Source organism: Pan paniscus, chromosome 15 (assembly GCF_029289425.2).
Source record: "Pan paniscus chromosome 15, NHGRI_mPanPan1-v2.0_pri, whole genome shotgun sequence".
NCBI lineage: Eukaryota > Metazoa > Chordata > Mammalia > Primates > Hominidae > Pan > Pan paniscus.
Window position 1 is genome coordinate 72,408,769 of NC_073264.2, and position 16,824 is coordinate 72,425,592.

Below are 16,824 nucleotides of genomic sequence, written 5' to 3' on the forward strand. Positions count from 1 at the left end.
ATAGGTAAGAGACGAACAGTTGCATTCTTTCAAGTTGCTGATTAGCCTTTCCAAGGGAGGCAACCAGATACGCATTTATCTCAGTGAGCAGAGGTGTGACTTTGAGTTCTCTCTGTCCTTTCTCTTCAAGGAAATTCCTTGTGAGAGAGGTATGTAGCTTTTAAAAAATCTTAGTAGCTATCTTTTTTAGGAATAGAATGGAGGGTAGGTTTGTCCTAAGCAGTTCCCAGCTTGACTTTTCCCTTTGGCTTAGTGATTTTGGGGTTCCAATATTTATTTTCCTTTCACAGATTACATGATTTTATGACTTTACCTGTCGTGAAGTATTGCCTCAGTTTCACAACATACCTTTCTTAAGCATCCACATGTGAGCCAGGCCCTAGGCTAGGCCCTGCAGACAGAAACACACCAGGGCACTGGCAGGGCTCTCAAGCCAGCATGACAAACTTCCCCCAAAGACCGCAGGACAGAGTTTACGAGTTTCACCTTCCACCTCCACCCAGTTGGTCCACCTGCAGGAAGTGAAGCCGTTCTAAAAAGTCAGAAGTGACAGATTCTGTGTCATAGGACAAAGAAAATGCAGGTGACAGGATAGGCAGTTGCATAAAGCTTGGCTGGGTGTTACCAGAAAGGTGTCCCCATCCAGACCCCAAGAGAGGGTTCTTGGACCTCAGGCAAGAAAGAATTCAGGGAAAGTCCATAAAATGAAAGCAAGTTTACTAAGAAAGTAAAGAAATAGGCCAGGCGAGGTAGTTCACGCCTATAATCCCAGCACTTTGGGAGGCCGAGGCGGGTGGATCACCTGAGGTCAGGAGTTCCAGACCAGCCTGGCCGACATGGTGAAACCCCGTCTCTACTAAAAATACAACAATTAGCTGGGTGTGGTGGCATGTGCCTGTAATCCCAGCTACTCAAGAGGCTGAGGTAGGAGAATCACTTGAACCCAGGAGGTGGAGGTTGCAGTGAGCCGAGATCGCACCACTGCACTCAGCCTGGAAGACAGAGTGAGACTCCATCTCAAAAAAAAAAAAAAAAGAAAAAAAGAAAAAGAAAAAGAAAAAGAAAAAAGAAAGAAAAAAAGTAAAGGAATAAAAGAATGGCTACTCCACAGGCAGAGCAGCAGCATGGGCTGTTCAACGGAGTATATTTAAAGTTATTTCTTGATTATATGCTAAACAAAGGATGGATTATTCTTGTGTTTTCTTGAAAAGAGGCAGAGATTTCCTGGAACTGAGGATCCCTCCCCTTTTTATATAGAGTAATTTTCAAATGTTGCCATGGCATTTGTAAACTGTCATGGTGCCAGTGGGAGCGTCTTTTAGCATGCTAATGCATTATAAATTAGCGTATAATGAGCAGTGAGGACGACCAGAGGTCACTTTCGTTACCATCTTAGTTTTGGTGGGTTTTGGCCGGCTTCTTTACCACAACGTGTTTTATCAGGAGGGTCTTTGTGACCTGTGTCTTTTTTTTTTTCTTTTCTTTTTTTTGAGATGGAGTTTCGCTCTGTTGCCCAGGCTGGAGAGCAATGGTGCAATCTCGGCTCACTGCAACCTCCACCTCCAGAGTTTAGGTGATTCTCCTGCCTCAGCCTCCTGAGTAGCTGGGATTACAGGTGTGTGCCACCACACCCGGCCAATTTTTGTATTTTTAGTAGAGACGGAGTTTCACCACGTTGGCCAGGCTGGTATCGAACTCCTGACCTCAAGTGATCTGCACCCCCCCTCAGCCTCCCAAAGTGCTGAGATTACAGGTGTGAGCCACAGCGTCCGGCCTGTGACTTGTATCTTGTGACCTCCTATCTCATCCTGTGACTAAGAATGCCTAACCTCCTGGGATTGCAGTCCAGCAGGTCTCAGCCTTATTTTACCCAGCCCCTATTCAAGATGGAGTCACTCTGGTTTAAATGCCTCTGACAATGGCTCTCCAGCCACAAAGGAGGAAGTGATTAAAGCATGGAGTCAGAGTTTTTCTGCACTGTTCCACACAGGAGGGCTCTCTTCAAACACAGTTTCCACGTTGAGCTGACTCACTGGCTTCCTCCTCCTACAGTGTCATAGTTACCTCTTTTCTAACTGCACTGCTGAGCAAGTGCAGAGATTGCTTGTTTCAAGGTAGATTGTTGAAAACTTCTTTCGTTTCTCATTTCTATTTCTAGGCATGTCACTGACTTGCTGAGTCATATTTGGCAAGCTCAGGATCTCTTTTTTCCTTGTTTTTCCATCTGGATAATATGATTTATAAAAAGCTCTAAGGCATTTTATTTGGAAAAAGGCATAAACATATAAAAATAATAGTGTTGTTTACCAAAAGACTTTTATCCATACATAGTTCAATTAAAACATCTGGCCAGGGATGGTGGCTCACGCCTGTAATCCCAACACTGTGGGAGGCCAGGGCAGGAAGATTGCTTGAATCTAGGAGTTTGAGACCAGCCTGGGCAAAATGGCAAACCCCTGTCTCCACAAAAAAATTACAAAATTAGCTGGGCATGGTGGTGCACAGCTATACTCTCAGCTACTCAGGAGGCTGAGGTGGGAGGCTCACCTGAGCTGGGGAGGTCAAGGCTGCAGTGAGTGTGATTGCACCACTGCACTCCAGCCTGGGCTACAGAACAAGACCTTGTCTGAAAAAAAAAAATGATCTCATCATAATAAAATATTTTTGTCTAATTTGTTCTTTACTGAGTGTGAAAGCTCCTGGAAAACAGGTAAAACTTGTTTCTCTATTTCTATTCCCAACACTCCGCATGGTATGATATAACGAAACTAGATATTCTCTAACTGGTCCTTGAGCCCAAGGGGAAATGCATGCGTGCTGGCAAACAGCTTAGAAATGTCATGAAGTTTTGTGGGTGCATTGGGGCATCTTTTGAGTTTCAAGTCTATATCTCTCCTCTGATTTCCCAAAGGTGTGATCCAAAAAAATTGTTAAAAACCATAAAAGAGGTCCTTAGTATATAAATTGTCAATTCCTGGTCATTCCTCGGAGGTACTGGCATTCTGGAGGCATCTACACAATTTCACAACAATTGTATTGTCCATGTAATACCAACTTCAAAGAGAAGAAATACAAAGAAAATGAAAAGCTGAACACTGTGATCATCTTGCTGACATTGAAGTAGGAGAGAGGCAAGAGATAAGAAAATTATCACTTAATATTAACATTATGCCCCTTAGCCAAATGGCAATATGGCTAGGTTATTTATTTTAATTTAATAACAATCAAGCTATTGTAAAACCCTCAATACAGTATCTTGCAAAGAGAAGATACTGAATAAATATTTGATGGTAATACAAAGGAAGCAAGATGAAATAAAAATAAGATACTGTAAAGATGTTATCATAAAGACTTCACCAGAACTTTTTTCATAAATATTTTAAGAATATTTTTGGACTTAGGTTATAAATATGACTTCCAAATTGATAATCTTATAAATTTTTAAAATAAAATATATGGAACAGAGCAACAGAAAGTATATCAACTTTGCTACTTTTATGTAACTTTATTTGTAGCTTTTAAAATAATCCACTTCTTCCCATTAAACCAAAAGTGCCTTGAGATTGGATCCAAGTTTTGTTTTTTTCTTCTAACTTCCAACATTTCATATTGAGCACAGGACTTCAGGACTTCATTTTCATTGGTGCTTCAGAAACATCACTTACTGGTAAAGATAAATGAGAAGTATTCAGTTATGAATAAGTTGTCAGAGATGTCTCTCATGTGTGAGACGGTTCCATTTCCCAAGGATTTCTCTCATTTCTGTAGTAGCGTGTATGACAGCCCATATGGAGTCTACAACTAGAATCCAGACTGTGTATGCAATACGGAGATAGATGTCCCACACCTACTTCCTGGTTTTGGAACATGAGGAAGTCACTCAATTGGACTGTAAAAATTTAAATCTGTATTTGTTTAATCATGCAGAATATTTATTTTTAATCTTATTATTTAAAAAATAAAACAGATACAAAAGGCCAGGCACGGTGGCTCACGTCTGTAATCCCAGCACTTTGGGAGGCCGAGGTGGGTGGATCACCTGAGGTCAGGAGTTCAAGACCAGCCTGGGCAACATGGTGAAACCCCGTCTCTACTAAAAATACAAAAATTAGCTGGGCGTGGTGGCGCGTGCCTGTAATCCCAGCTATTCAGGAGGCTGAGGCAGGAGAATTGCTTGAGCTCGGGAGGCGGAGGTTGCAGTGAGCTGAGATTGTACCATTGCACTTCAGGCTGGGTGACAGAGTGAGACTCCGTCTAAAACAAACAAACAGAAAAAACAGATACAAAAGACACATGAAACAAATGTATAGCCTAATGAATTATTATATGTCCAACTTTCTTATAACCAACACCAAAGTCAAGAAATAGAACTAGGACAGCTATCCCGGAAGCCCCTCCACATATCCTGTCTCAATTATAGTCCCTTCCCTCCATCCTTACCCTCCCATCCCAAGAAATCACTGTCCCGACTTTTATAGCAGTGGTTCTCAAAGTGTCTAGAATCTTGATAGAAAAGCAAATTATTGGGCCCCATCACAGACCTAAGAAATACAAAACTCTTGGAGTGGAGCCCAGCAATCCATGTTTTAAATTTTTTTCCAGGTGATTCTCATGAAAACTTAAAGCTTGAGAACCACTGTTTTAGAGGAATCACTTCCTTCTGTTTCTTTGTCATTTTATTACTAAAGTATGCACTCTTAAACACTGTAGTTTATTCCTGCCCATTTAAAAAATTTCATTTCTTTTAAGTCTCTTTCAATATAAAGTTTTCCCCTTCAGCCCCTTCTTTTCCTTACAATTTACCTGTTAAAGAATCCAGGCTGTTTGACCTGTATCATTTTCCACAGTTTGGCCTTTGCTGAGTGTATACTCATGGTGCAGTTCAACAGATGCTTCTCTCCTCTATTTCCTGCAAATTGGCAGCTGGATCCAGAGGTTAATTGGACTTCAGTTTGATCTCACTGGCAAGACTACAGGTGATGTTCTGTTTTTTCAATCAGGAGGCACATGTTTGTCTGTCTGTGATGTTACAAACTGTTGATAATGCCTAAATCCATTAATTTATTGGGGGTTACAAAGTGGTGATGTTCTAATTCTATCATTTCTTTTTCATTTTTCATTTATTAGCTAAAATCGTTTTTTGTCGGGTTTTTTTTTTTTTTTTTTTTGAGACAGAGTCTTGCTCTGTTGCCCAGGCTGGAGTGCAGCAGTGGCACAATCTTGGCTCACTGCAACCTTTGCCTCCTGGGTTCAAGCAATTTTCCTGCCTCAGCCTCCAGTAGCTGGGATTATAGGCACCTGCCACCATGCCCAGCTAATTTTTGTATTTTTAGCAGAGATGGGGTTTTACCATGTTGGCCAGGCTAGTCTTGAACTCCTGAGCTCAAGCGATCCACACGGCCTTGACCTCCCAAAGTGCTGGCATTACAGGCATGAGCCACAGTGCCTGGCCTAAAATACTTTTATAAAGAGATGTTTCCCTCATCTACTAATCCAGTGGTACAATTTATATAGAAAATGCCAGTAAATGCTTGATTCCTATTTTTTTAACCAGTTTTCAAGATAATCAATTAGTTCCCCATCAACCTCCAAAGGTGACCAATTATTTTTAAATAGCATTTTGGACTCATGGATTTAAACATATTTGACAGGATTTCAATCCACTGCAGTTATTGTCATTATTGAAGTTCAAATCCTGCCATCTTGGACTAATAGATGCCACTTCAAGTTGGTTCCTGGGTCCTTTTGAGAGAACTATTTGGAATAATAATACATTCCAGGTTCATTTGGTACATTTCCTACCCTAAGTTACTTCTTTAAGAAGGCCTGGCTTCTTTCAGAGTGAATAGATATTTCAAGACCATTATCTAAACTCTAATGGAGCCCATTTTGACTGGGTAGGACATTGTTTTTAGGCCTTTTCAATTAACAAAGTTATAAGTGTGTGTGTTAGTTATTTAGTGCTGTGTAACAAATTACCTCAAAACATAGCTTCTTAAAACAACAATAAAATTTATTACCTCCAACAGTTTCTGTGGGTCAGGAATCCAAGAGTGGCTTACATGGACGGTTCTGAAGTCATCTGAAGGCTTGACTGGACTGGAAGATTCACTTCCAAGGTGGTACACTCCAAACCTGGACCGTTGGTGCTGGCTCTTGGCAAGGCCCTCAGTGGCTCACCATGTGGACCTCTCCTCAGGGCTCCTTGAATGCCCTAATGTCCCCAGAAGCAAGTGATCAAAAAGAACAACGCAGAAGCCACAATATTTTTTACGATCTAGCACTGGAAGTCACACCCTGTCAATCCCGTGATGTCCTATTGCTTACACAGGTTGGGGGAGGGGGAGGAAACTACATAAGGACATGAATGTGAAAAGGAGAGAAACATTAGGGACCATCCTGGAGGCTGGTTGATACTTAAAGATAAAATACCAGCAGAGTGTCGTGGCTCACGCCTGTAATCCCAACACTTCGGGAGGCCAAGGCAGGAAGGTCACTTGAGGCCAAGAGTTTGAGAACAGCCTGGGCAACATATCATATTACAAAAAATAAAAAATAAAAATAGCTGGGTGTGGTGGTACATGTGTAGTCCTAGCTACTTGGGAGGCTGAAGGCAGGAGGATCACTTGAGCCCAGGAGGTCGAGGCTGCAGTGAGCCATGACCGTGCCACTACACTCCAGCCTGGGCAACAGAGTAAGACCCTATCTCAAAAAACAAACAAACAACCTCATAAATTCATGCTGCTCCTTCCAAGTCACATTCAGGACTTACTTAACTTATTCCACATTATGTGTATAACTCTTTTCATACTGAGAATCCTAGCAATTAGAACATCTCATAATTGCCCATCTATTTTTACGTTGCTTTGGGCATTTGAAGAGGCAAACACCAAGATGGGATTAACCATGCAAGAGCTTTTGGTAGGGATATGTCTGGGAAGGGCAAAGGGAAGGAAACAAGAAGAGCAGAGATGCAATGCAAGTCTAACACTGAGAAAGGGACCAAAGAAGGGAAATAGATGGATAGGAAGAGCCCTAGACTGCAGCTCAGTTCTAAGAAACCTTTGGCCAGGCAGAGGGGAACTCCTGCAGCCACAGTCACCTGCTGCAGAAGTCCTGCCTCTGGTAGGAGCAGATCTGCACTAATGTACTGCTCTGCTCATTCAATGGCTGGGAGCAGCCCTGGGGGCACGGCCCTAGTGCCAACTAGGTAGGTGGAGGGGGTGGTTCCAGAGCATGGAAGCTGGGGCTATCACTCAACTATGCTCCCAAAGGCAGCATATCTGAGCTGTGCATTTCCCAGGGTGCTACTGCCTCATCCCACCTTATACACAACAGACTCAGTTTAACAATACCAATCCCACTGCCACCAAGATGATCCCTGAAAAGAGTTAAAATGCTCTTGTACATGCTCTCTCCATACCCCACTCCCCTGCCTTGTAAAAATATTTCCACATATTTAAGGTTGCAGAATATGACCATCAGATACATATTATTTTCCCTTTAACCCTCATTTTATGATGTCTGAATTTTTTATTATTATTTATTATTATTATTTTTTAAGATGGAGTCTTGCTCTGTTGCCCAGGTTTGAGTGCAGTGGTGCGATCTTGGCTCACTGCAACCTCCGCCTCCCAGGTTCAAGCGATTCTCCTGCCTCAGCCTTCTGAGTAGCTGGGACTACAGGCGCCCGTCACCAGGCCCGACTAATTTTTGTATTTTTAGTAGAGGCGGGGTTTCACCATGTTGGCCAGGCTGGTCTCGAACTCCTGACCTCAAATGACCCACACACCTCGGCCTCCCAAAGTGCTGGGATTACAGGCGCGAGCCACCACACCAGGCCTGACATCTGAATTTTTACAAATCCTTCTGTCAGGCTAAAGTTATACACATGCTCTCCCTCTACCCTTACCATAATCAGTAGAACTTACACTGATTTCAGTGTATCTGTTCATATTTGAGAAAGGATCTGTAGTTCATAATTCTGATGGTAACAGTCCGGTTACTTTTACTGCTGTAAGTAAATGTAATAGACCTATGACCCTGAGACATTTGGCCTCACATGTGACCTCAAAGCTAGGGTTAGATGATCCAGAGTTAATCTGACAGCTCAGATGGTGGAAGCTCAAGCTCTGACCATCTTCCTGTGCTAGGGTAACTCACCCTCCAAGGCCCAAAGCAGGGGTACAATATCTATGCGAATTTTTAAGCTAAAATAGAAGACTTGGAGGAGGATATGTCGCGGATTTCCTTCCATGACCCACAGACATCAGGAGAGTGGGGGGGCCAGGGGCAGAGTGTGGTTCAACCCTTCTGCTGCATTAGAGGCACCTCAATGGAAAAGTTTGAGAAGCATTGATCTATATATGGCTCAGGTATTAGACAGAGCTTTTCAGGTTTTTAAACATAATTTAAACAACAATAAGTGAAGATTCATAAAGAAGCCAATGCCACAGAGCAATTATTCCAGGACCCCAGGCTTTAGTCTGGGATTGTCTTACCGCCCCTTCCCTATTCATGACCCCAGAGTTTTCACAACACAAAATGGCTCTGTGAATCAGTTAAGTACACAGAGACAAATCCAGGCAAACTCAAATGCGTGAGAAGAATCCCATTAAGATTCCCAAGATGAGAACCCTCTGTAAGAAAGTGTCATTGAAGTTTTTGATAATTCCCCCTCAGATGAATACATGGAAAAATTACAAAGAATTTCTTTGGCTTCTGGTATGAGAATTTCTGATTACCCTTTTCCTCTCATTTCCTTGATCTTTACCAAAACATGAATGATGCTGGCCTTGCAGATGCTGTTGATTTGGTTCAGTGTGCCAAGCAGGCTGCGGTGGAAACCACTGTGGGGAGTCTTGGTGGGCAAGGTAACGCTCTTTTGGCATAGGAGTGACAACTACCCAGACAGAGAAATCCTCGGTCAGTGCAATCATGTCCACTCCTGGTCTAAGTCCCATCTTGCTCCTTAGATTGAAGAACAAGAAGGATAAGGATAAAATAGCAAATGGGCTTCTAGCTTTGGCTCTTAGTCTCTCCTCTGGGCAATACTCTTCCCACTCAAACCAGACACCTTCCACCTGCCAAGAAAAATCTGGTGCTAAAATATAATCAGACTTGTAAAAAACAGAACATGGGGTGATTATTTTAATTACAAAATCTTTCATTTTCCAAGAAGAACATTTGCCAGTAGATTCCTTTAAATGACCAAGTCCCTTGGCATATTTAAAAGGAGATATGAGGCCAGGTGCGGTGGCTAATGCCTGTAATCCCAGCACTTTGGGAGGCCGAGGTGGGTGGATCACCTGAGGTCAGGAGTTTGAGACCAGCCTGGCCAACATGGTGAAACCCCGTCTCTACTAAAAATACAAAAATTAGCCGGGCATGGTGGCAGGTGTCTGTAATCCCAGCTACTCGGGCGGCTGAGGCAGAAGAATCGCTTGAACCTGTGAGGCGGAGGTTGCAGTGAGCTGAGATCGTGCCATTGCACTCCAGCCTGGGTGACAAGAGCGAGACTTCGTCTCAAAAAAAAATCAACAATAATAAAAGGAGATATGACTGACAATGCATGACATGTGTGGAGCTTTTTTGGAAGCAGATCCCATACAGGTCATTGGGGTGGCCTTGCCATGTAAGGACAACCCTGTTTCACCATGTTGGCCAGGCTGGTCTTGAACCCTAGGTGAACCAAGGTGGTATTAAAATAGCATTTCTAGAATCAAAGTGGAGAGAAATCATCTTTGAACATCCAATGTCTGATTCAAGTGTTATGAAAACAAGGCTCTGCTCTTTAACCAATGCTTGTTTAATTCAACGTGGCCTGCAGTTACAATCTTGTGCAGGGCCTAGGAGTTTAAGCCCTGGAGGTGGACTGCCTGGATTTAAGTCTCATTTATGCCAGTTACAAGTTCTATGACCTTGAGGAAGTTATGTAACCTTTTTGAGCCTCTGTTTTCTTATCTGGAGAATGAATTGATATGAACATTAAATGTGGTGATATAGTAAATGTGATAACATATGTAAAACTCCATCTGCTTGTCATGCACTAAGTTATTAACTATGTTAACGCCTGTTAGATGAGCAGGATGCCATCCCAAAGGCCCAGCAAATAGGAGGACAGACGTCCTCTTGTATACTGATTACAGGATCCATGCACCAGGGGAGGGCTTGCAATGCAGCTTTTCTTGTTATCTAATTGGCACTGAGAGTGCTATTCTATATTAGTTAGACTAAACTCCAAATTGATGTTTTTAGCTAACATCTCCTTAAACTTCAAATGATCAATATCGAACAACTCATCTAGAACATCAATTTCTATAGGGCACTAACACTTCCAAGTGACTCCGTGGAGATGTTTGTTAATTAAAATCAGAAAATCCTCATGCGATATATCAAGGCTTTTCTATGACTAGAGCAATTGGAAACAATTGTTAAAACTTGTTTTTAAAATGTCCTGGTTAAAATGATTTCTGCTGTAACCTATAGCAGTGGTTCTCAAAATGCGGTTCCTAGAGCAGACTCACCTGGGAACCAGTTAGAAATGCAAATTCTTAGGTCCCACCCCAGACTTATTAAAATATGGCAATCTGTGGTTTCATAAGCTCTCAGAGGTGACACTGATCCATAGCACTGATGGCATATGGATCCATGCTTCCCACTGCACACCCTCGCTCCATTCCCGAGAGATCCCATTCATGAAGCAGAGCATCTTTCCCATTGAGTCTGGATGAAATCTCAGAACCCTTTTCAACACAGTGCCAAAAGTTCCTACAAATCAATCAAAGTTTGCATGTCTGGTCAGGCTGTGGTGCTCTGAGATCTCAATGAAGCATTCATTCAACTACTTGACTTTCTCCTAGAGAAAAATTATGGCCCTACCGAAATAGGTTAGGAGATCCCCTCAAGACAACAAGAAAGCAAGTTGGATTTCTGAACTTTTATAACCAAATAACACCCCTAACATATGCACACCCAGTCACTACAGCATATGAAAATTTCCTCAACTAGCAACATAGGCACAATGTCTATAGTGCAGGCTCTTTCCAGACAGCTCAATCTCGATGTAATTGCCGTCGTCAAACCTTGTTAAACATCCAATTGTGGAGTGTGAAAGACACATGCTATCTACCTATTTATCTGCTTCTAGTTATTCGAATATGCTACCTTTTATAAAAAACTAGATCACAAAAAATTGAACTTCGTCCCCCTTGGGCTGTTCCTCTCACCAAATAAAACTATCTTTTGAAAAAAAGACTTTGAGATGGCTTTCAGTAGTACATATATGCAATAAGCCAATTAAAGAAAAAAATAGAAAATCAAAAGTTGGCAGAATTACAGAGATACACGTATACCAGGACTCTCGGGGACTGTGGTTATTGTGGTTAAACATTCTTCTTAGTTCTAAGCTATAGAGATATATGATGGGTTAAATAAAACTATCAGGGTTATGAAATGTATTTACACTCCTCTGATGAGACTTTTTTTCTGAATATAGATACCAAGAGTCATACATGCTGTTGCCATATTTACTTTCCTGTTATTCTATAAGCCTTATGAATTTCCCCTTCTACTTACTTTATCTGAAACCTCAGTCATCAATATTCAGTGTAAATGGGCCATAGAGCACGAGATCAACCCATATTTAGACTTGTCCTATTTTATCACTGTCTGTTTGTTGCGGTGGTTCATTATTTGATGTATGGAACTTTCAAAAGTTTCTTTTTAAAAAATGAAACTTCATTTATCTTTGACCATATTGCCTAATACATTGGAATTAGCTTGCTACAAATCTTCATTGAATGAGGTTACTTCCTTAATAGCATTTCTGACAGATGGCCATTGCTGTTAGTAACAGCAGTTGACATCCTGGGAATTTAAATATTCAAACCAATTCAATAAGAATTTATTTAGTAATCTATTATGTGTCATAAATGGTGTGGCTTGAGCTTCAAGGCATGTTGAGAGGTCTCAGTTGCAAAAATAACTTAAAAGAAAGCCAGCCAGGACCACAATCCCATCCAGGCCAAAGTCCAAAACCAAGAAGTCTGATCTGGTAGAATGGGACACGATGCAGGGCTTCTGAGCAACAAACAGCACTCGTTCTTAGGGGTCAAGTCTGAGTCCAAGAACAGAGATAACTATTCCAATTGCTGGAAATTATGATTGAGAAAAAGACTGGCAGAAACTAGGTGAATTCATGGCTTCTATTCATGGCTGGACTTCAGTTCTACTGGGAATCTGGAATGGATACCAGCTGGTTGAGGCTACGGAGGAAGGCTTTAATGGGATGTATATGTTGCTGCCCAAAGACTAATTTCCTCCTCAAGCAAATTAGACATTGAGTATAATGGCTACAGATTACTTCCATGATCCACTGTGGCATACACCATTATCTACCCTCCAGCATCCAGGACTTCTTTACTTTTCCTTGCTCTGGGCAGCAGTGTGTCCTACCCCAGGCAATGGGTTATGAAAGGACTAAACTATACTGATGGCAGTCCTGTTCCCTGACTTCTTAGCCTCCCTTGCAGCAGGCGGTGCCACATGACCCAGCTGTAACCAGGGAGACAGAGGGGAACTTGGCTGGAGATGCTTTGGGGAAAGCTTTTGTTTTTCTGTTAAAAGAAACAGGACTGGCACAGCCCTTCATCCTTTCTTTATGACTTTCCTACAAACTTGTAACCAGCAAGAAAAGGCCAAGTAAATCACAGAGATGCCTGCTCTACCATCAGTGAACCACTAAACTAATGTCAGCAGCCACGTATGTCCTGACTGCTGCTACATAAAAATTGTAAGCCCATTTGTTTAAGCCATCAATAGATAAACTGTTATTCACAATGGAAAGCATTCCTAATACCTCCACTTCCTATGAAGATGGAAATCCTGACCTCCATCACCTTCAGAGACCATGTGGCAGAAGATGGGAATGGACATGACACTCTGTGCTAGGGGCTGAAGGCATGGAAATGTGGGTGGCAGAGATCCTGGCCTAAGGACCTTGTAATTTCATTTGAGAGAGCAAACTTAGGGTAGGGTCTCATCACACCCCACACGAGTTGTTTGCTCTAGCTCAGAAGACCATATTTTAAGATAAATCTTATTTGAGATAAGCCTAGGACAGTTAAGATACTGGAAAACTGTTATGGAAGAAATGGTTGAAGTAAGAGAATTCTAGCAATGAGAATGTGGTATAGAGAAGGCATTCCTACATTAGGAATGCCTTCATTACATACTTTACCCTCACTATACTAAGTGGCAGTTCAGTGGGACAGAGTCGTAGCTGGTCCCAATCTGTGTTCTAGGTGTTCTAGCCCCTGTTAGCTATCTGATCTTGACAAACCCATTAAACCTCACTACCTCTCAATTTCTTCATTATCTTTTTTTTTTTTTTTTTTTTTTTTTGAGATGGAGTTTCACTCTGTTACCCAGGCTCGAGGGCAGTGGTGCGATCTCGACTCACTGCAACCTTTGCTTCCCAGGTTCAAGCGATTCTCCCACCTTAGCCTCCCAAGAAGCTGGGACTACAGGCGTGTGCCACCACATCAAATGAATTTTTGTATTTTTAGTAGAGATGGGGTTTCACCATGTTGGCCAGGCTGGTCTCAAACTCCTGACCTCAAGTGATCCTCCCACCTCAGCTTCCCAAAGTGGGATTACAGGAGTAAGCCACCATACCTGGCCAGTTTCTTTATTCTTAAAATGGGGACAATAATAGTATTTACCATATATATACATAAAATAAATGAAATAATCCATGTAATGCATTTAACTCAATGCCTGGAACACACTAAATAATCAATAAATAATAATCAATAAATGCTATTTATATTATTTTGAGAAGTAGCTAAGTACATGGACTCTGGGGTCTGAATACCTGGGTTTAAATCTTGCATTCACTACTTACTGCCTATATAATCTTGATGAAGTCTCAGTTTTCTCATCTGTAAAGTGGGAGTAATGATAGCACTGACAGGATAGTTGTGAGAATTAATTCAAATAGTGCATGTAAAGCACTTGGCATGGTTTAATTCCCAGTAAATGTTGGCTATTATTAGCTATACTGTGAGTAATATAAAAGATGTTTAGGACCTACTTCTTGTTTGCAAAATGCTTATTATGTTAGTTTCTAAGAAGTAATGAGAGGCAGGTTTCAGTGGCTCACACCTGTAATTCCAACACTTTGGGAGGCTGAGATGGGAGGATTGCTTGAGCCCAGGAGTTTGAGACCAGCCTGGACAACACTGTGAGATCCCATATCTAAAAAGAAAAAAATCATGGTGGCACATGCCTATAGTCCCAGCTACTCAGGAGGTTGAGGTGGGAGGGTCACTTGAGCCCAGGAGGTAAAGGTTGCAGTGAGCTGTGATTGTGCCACTGCACTCCAGCCTGAGCAACAAAGCAAGACCCTGTCTCAAAAAGAGTAATGATAATTAAATAATGATGTATAAGCATGAGGAAATCAGGGAGGGGAATAATCACTGAGGATGGAAAGGCTAGGAATAATACCATGGAGGAAGCTGGATTTAAGGTGGGCCTTATGTGATAGGTAGAGTGGAGATACTTGAAGAAATGGAGACAGGATATGGGATTATTATATTTCTCTTCAATTTTTAGGAGACTGCTTTACACATGTCATTTATTCTTCCTTCAAGCCTCATCTTCCTGGAGTAAAGTGAATATTTTAATAATGTGATTTAGGAAAACACAACATGTGAAATAGGGTAGCCCTAATTTCATAATTGCTCATCCAAACAAATCTAATGATATTTTAAAGATCATTTGTACAATGTGCAGTTGAGACCATGTCTATAGCAAAAAATAAAATAAAATAAAATAAAAATGAAAAGTAAAAGAGTACAGGGACTGGTATCAAGAACTACTAGGCATATGATCCTATATATAAATTATGTTTAGCAATGATGACAACAGAGACATATGTAGCATACAGGTACTGGGTTTTTTCTGTGAAATACGGATTCTGCTTTTGGAAGGAAATCTATCAAGAGTTCTCTGAAACAAGCTGGGTACAGTGGCTCATGCCTATAATCCCAGCACTTTGGGAGGCTGATGCAGGTGGATCACCTGAGGTCAGGAGTTCGAGAACAGCTTGGCCAACATGGTGAAACCCTGTCTCTACCAAAAATACAAAAATTAGCCAGGTTTGATGGTGTGTGCCTGTACTCCCAGCTACTTGGGAGGCTGAAGTAGGAGAATTGCTTGAACCCAGGAAGCGGAGGTTGCAGTGAGCTGAGATCACGCCATTGCACTCCAGCCTACACAACAGAATGAGACTCCATCTTAAAAAAAAACAAAACAAAAACAAAAACAAAACAAAAAAAGGGAGTTCTCTGAAATAAACAGACATTTCTATTTCTAGAATGAGGAATACTGGCTTCAAAGACTTCGGTAGAGGACTCAAGACTTTTCCTAACTTACCCATCCCAATGTTGCTAACCGTATCTCCTAACATTCTTCAAACACCCACGGACTGTGGCACTAGGCCAGTCTCCTTGAGACTGCATCCCGCTCTCTTACCGGGCTTGTTACCAGCCAGTGCCTGCCATAGAGTAGGTGCTCCAGAACCACTGGCCAGAACCACATCCATTTCTTACATGTGCTGTTTTGCCAGCCTGGAATCCTCTTCTTTGACATCTCTGTTTAGCTAAAGCTTGTGCGTGCTACATGAGGCCTTTTCCTGCCACGTGAGTCCTCACTTATCTTTCCCTTCTCTAAACCACAGCAGTTGTCATTTGCATCACTGATGGGAAAAACTATGTGGCTTCCAACTACTGGGCTCCTGCAGCCATTTCTCTAGCCCCAACCATCTCTCAAGTTTTCCTTTCCCTTTTCCAGTATGATCTAGGTTTTCCAGGCAGAGAGAGCAACATGAGCAAAGCCCAGAGACCCAAGAGAACATGAAATTCAGGGAACAGTTTGTAGGTCCGTGATCTTGATGGCCATGCCCCTAAGAAAACATGCCTAAAAAGAACCGAAACCAGTTTCTCCATAGCCAAAATCTCTTTATGATATTTTTGCTTCAAGAACACAGTAGTCTATTACAGTATGACCATATTCTCTGGAACACTTGCTGAAAATCTGAAACCTTAAACAATTGTGACGTATCAGTCTATTAAGCTAAGTGGCTTTCTACCTAACACCTCTGCTTCAGGGCTAAGCAACATCCCAGCTAGAAGCCTGCTGAACTAGAAATATTAATTTTCCTTTTCTCCCAAGAAGATGATACGTGAATGCTGTGCTCTTCCTTCATGATCCTAACATTCTGCTACAAGGGTGAGCTTTCTCTGATTTGTGATTGACAAGTTTGCCAGGGGTGATAACTGGCCTAATCACTTGCCTTATAGATGAGAACTGAAGCCATTTGGAATTTATCCCTCTATCACTAAGCTCTGACTACAGTTTCTTCTTCGCATGCACAAGAGCTATTGCTCAAAGACGTTATCTTTGCCATTTATTTTGCCCTCTAACACTTCAAGCTTCAATGCGACGTCACAATTTATTTGCATGCCAGGTGTTGTTTAGATAAACAGACATTTGAATTACGAGCAACTGGAGACTATTAGACAGTGAATTTTCTTTTTCATTTAAATTCTCTCTAAAATTTATTCTAGGTTTTGCTGACATGCTGTGTTGGAGAACTACTGAAAGGTTGTGAATAGGAACTACACAACATACTGGCTTTGCCTCTACACTATAGGAGTGTGTTAACTTTCCTCTGTATTCCCAGAGTCTTACACTGAGCCTGGTCCTTACTACATCTTCTATTAAATGTTTAGTGAATGAACTCTGTGATGGATTAAAGAT

The 16,824-nt window shown here is 41.7% G+C and overlaps 1 long non-coding RNA gene across 2 annotated transcripts in view; it reads right to left on the bottom strand.

The window, feature by feature from the left end:
- Positions 1-3,492: 3,492 nt before the first annotated feature.
- LOC106635491 (uncharacterized) overlaps positions 3,493-16,824 on the bottom strand; it is a 28,127-nt gene continuing 14,795 nt past the window's right edge. The window contains exons 4-6 of one of the 2 annotated variants that reach the window (XR_010109818.1): positions 6,021-6,214; positions 4,804-4,984; positions 3,493-4,254 (exon numbers count right to left, since the gene is read on the bottom strand). This is a non-coding gene — a long non-coding RNA (uncharacterized LOC106635491). Of the gene's footprint in view, positions 4,255-4,803; positions 5,048-6,020; positions 6,215-16,824 lie in introns of both variants that reach the window. The other variant, XR_008620911.2, reaches the window with a different exon arrangement.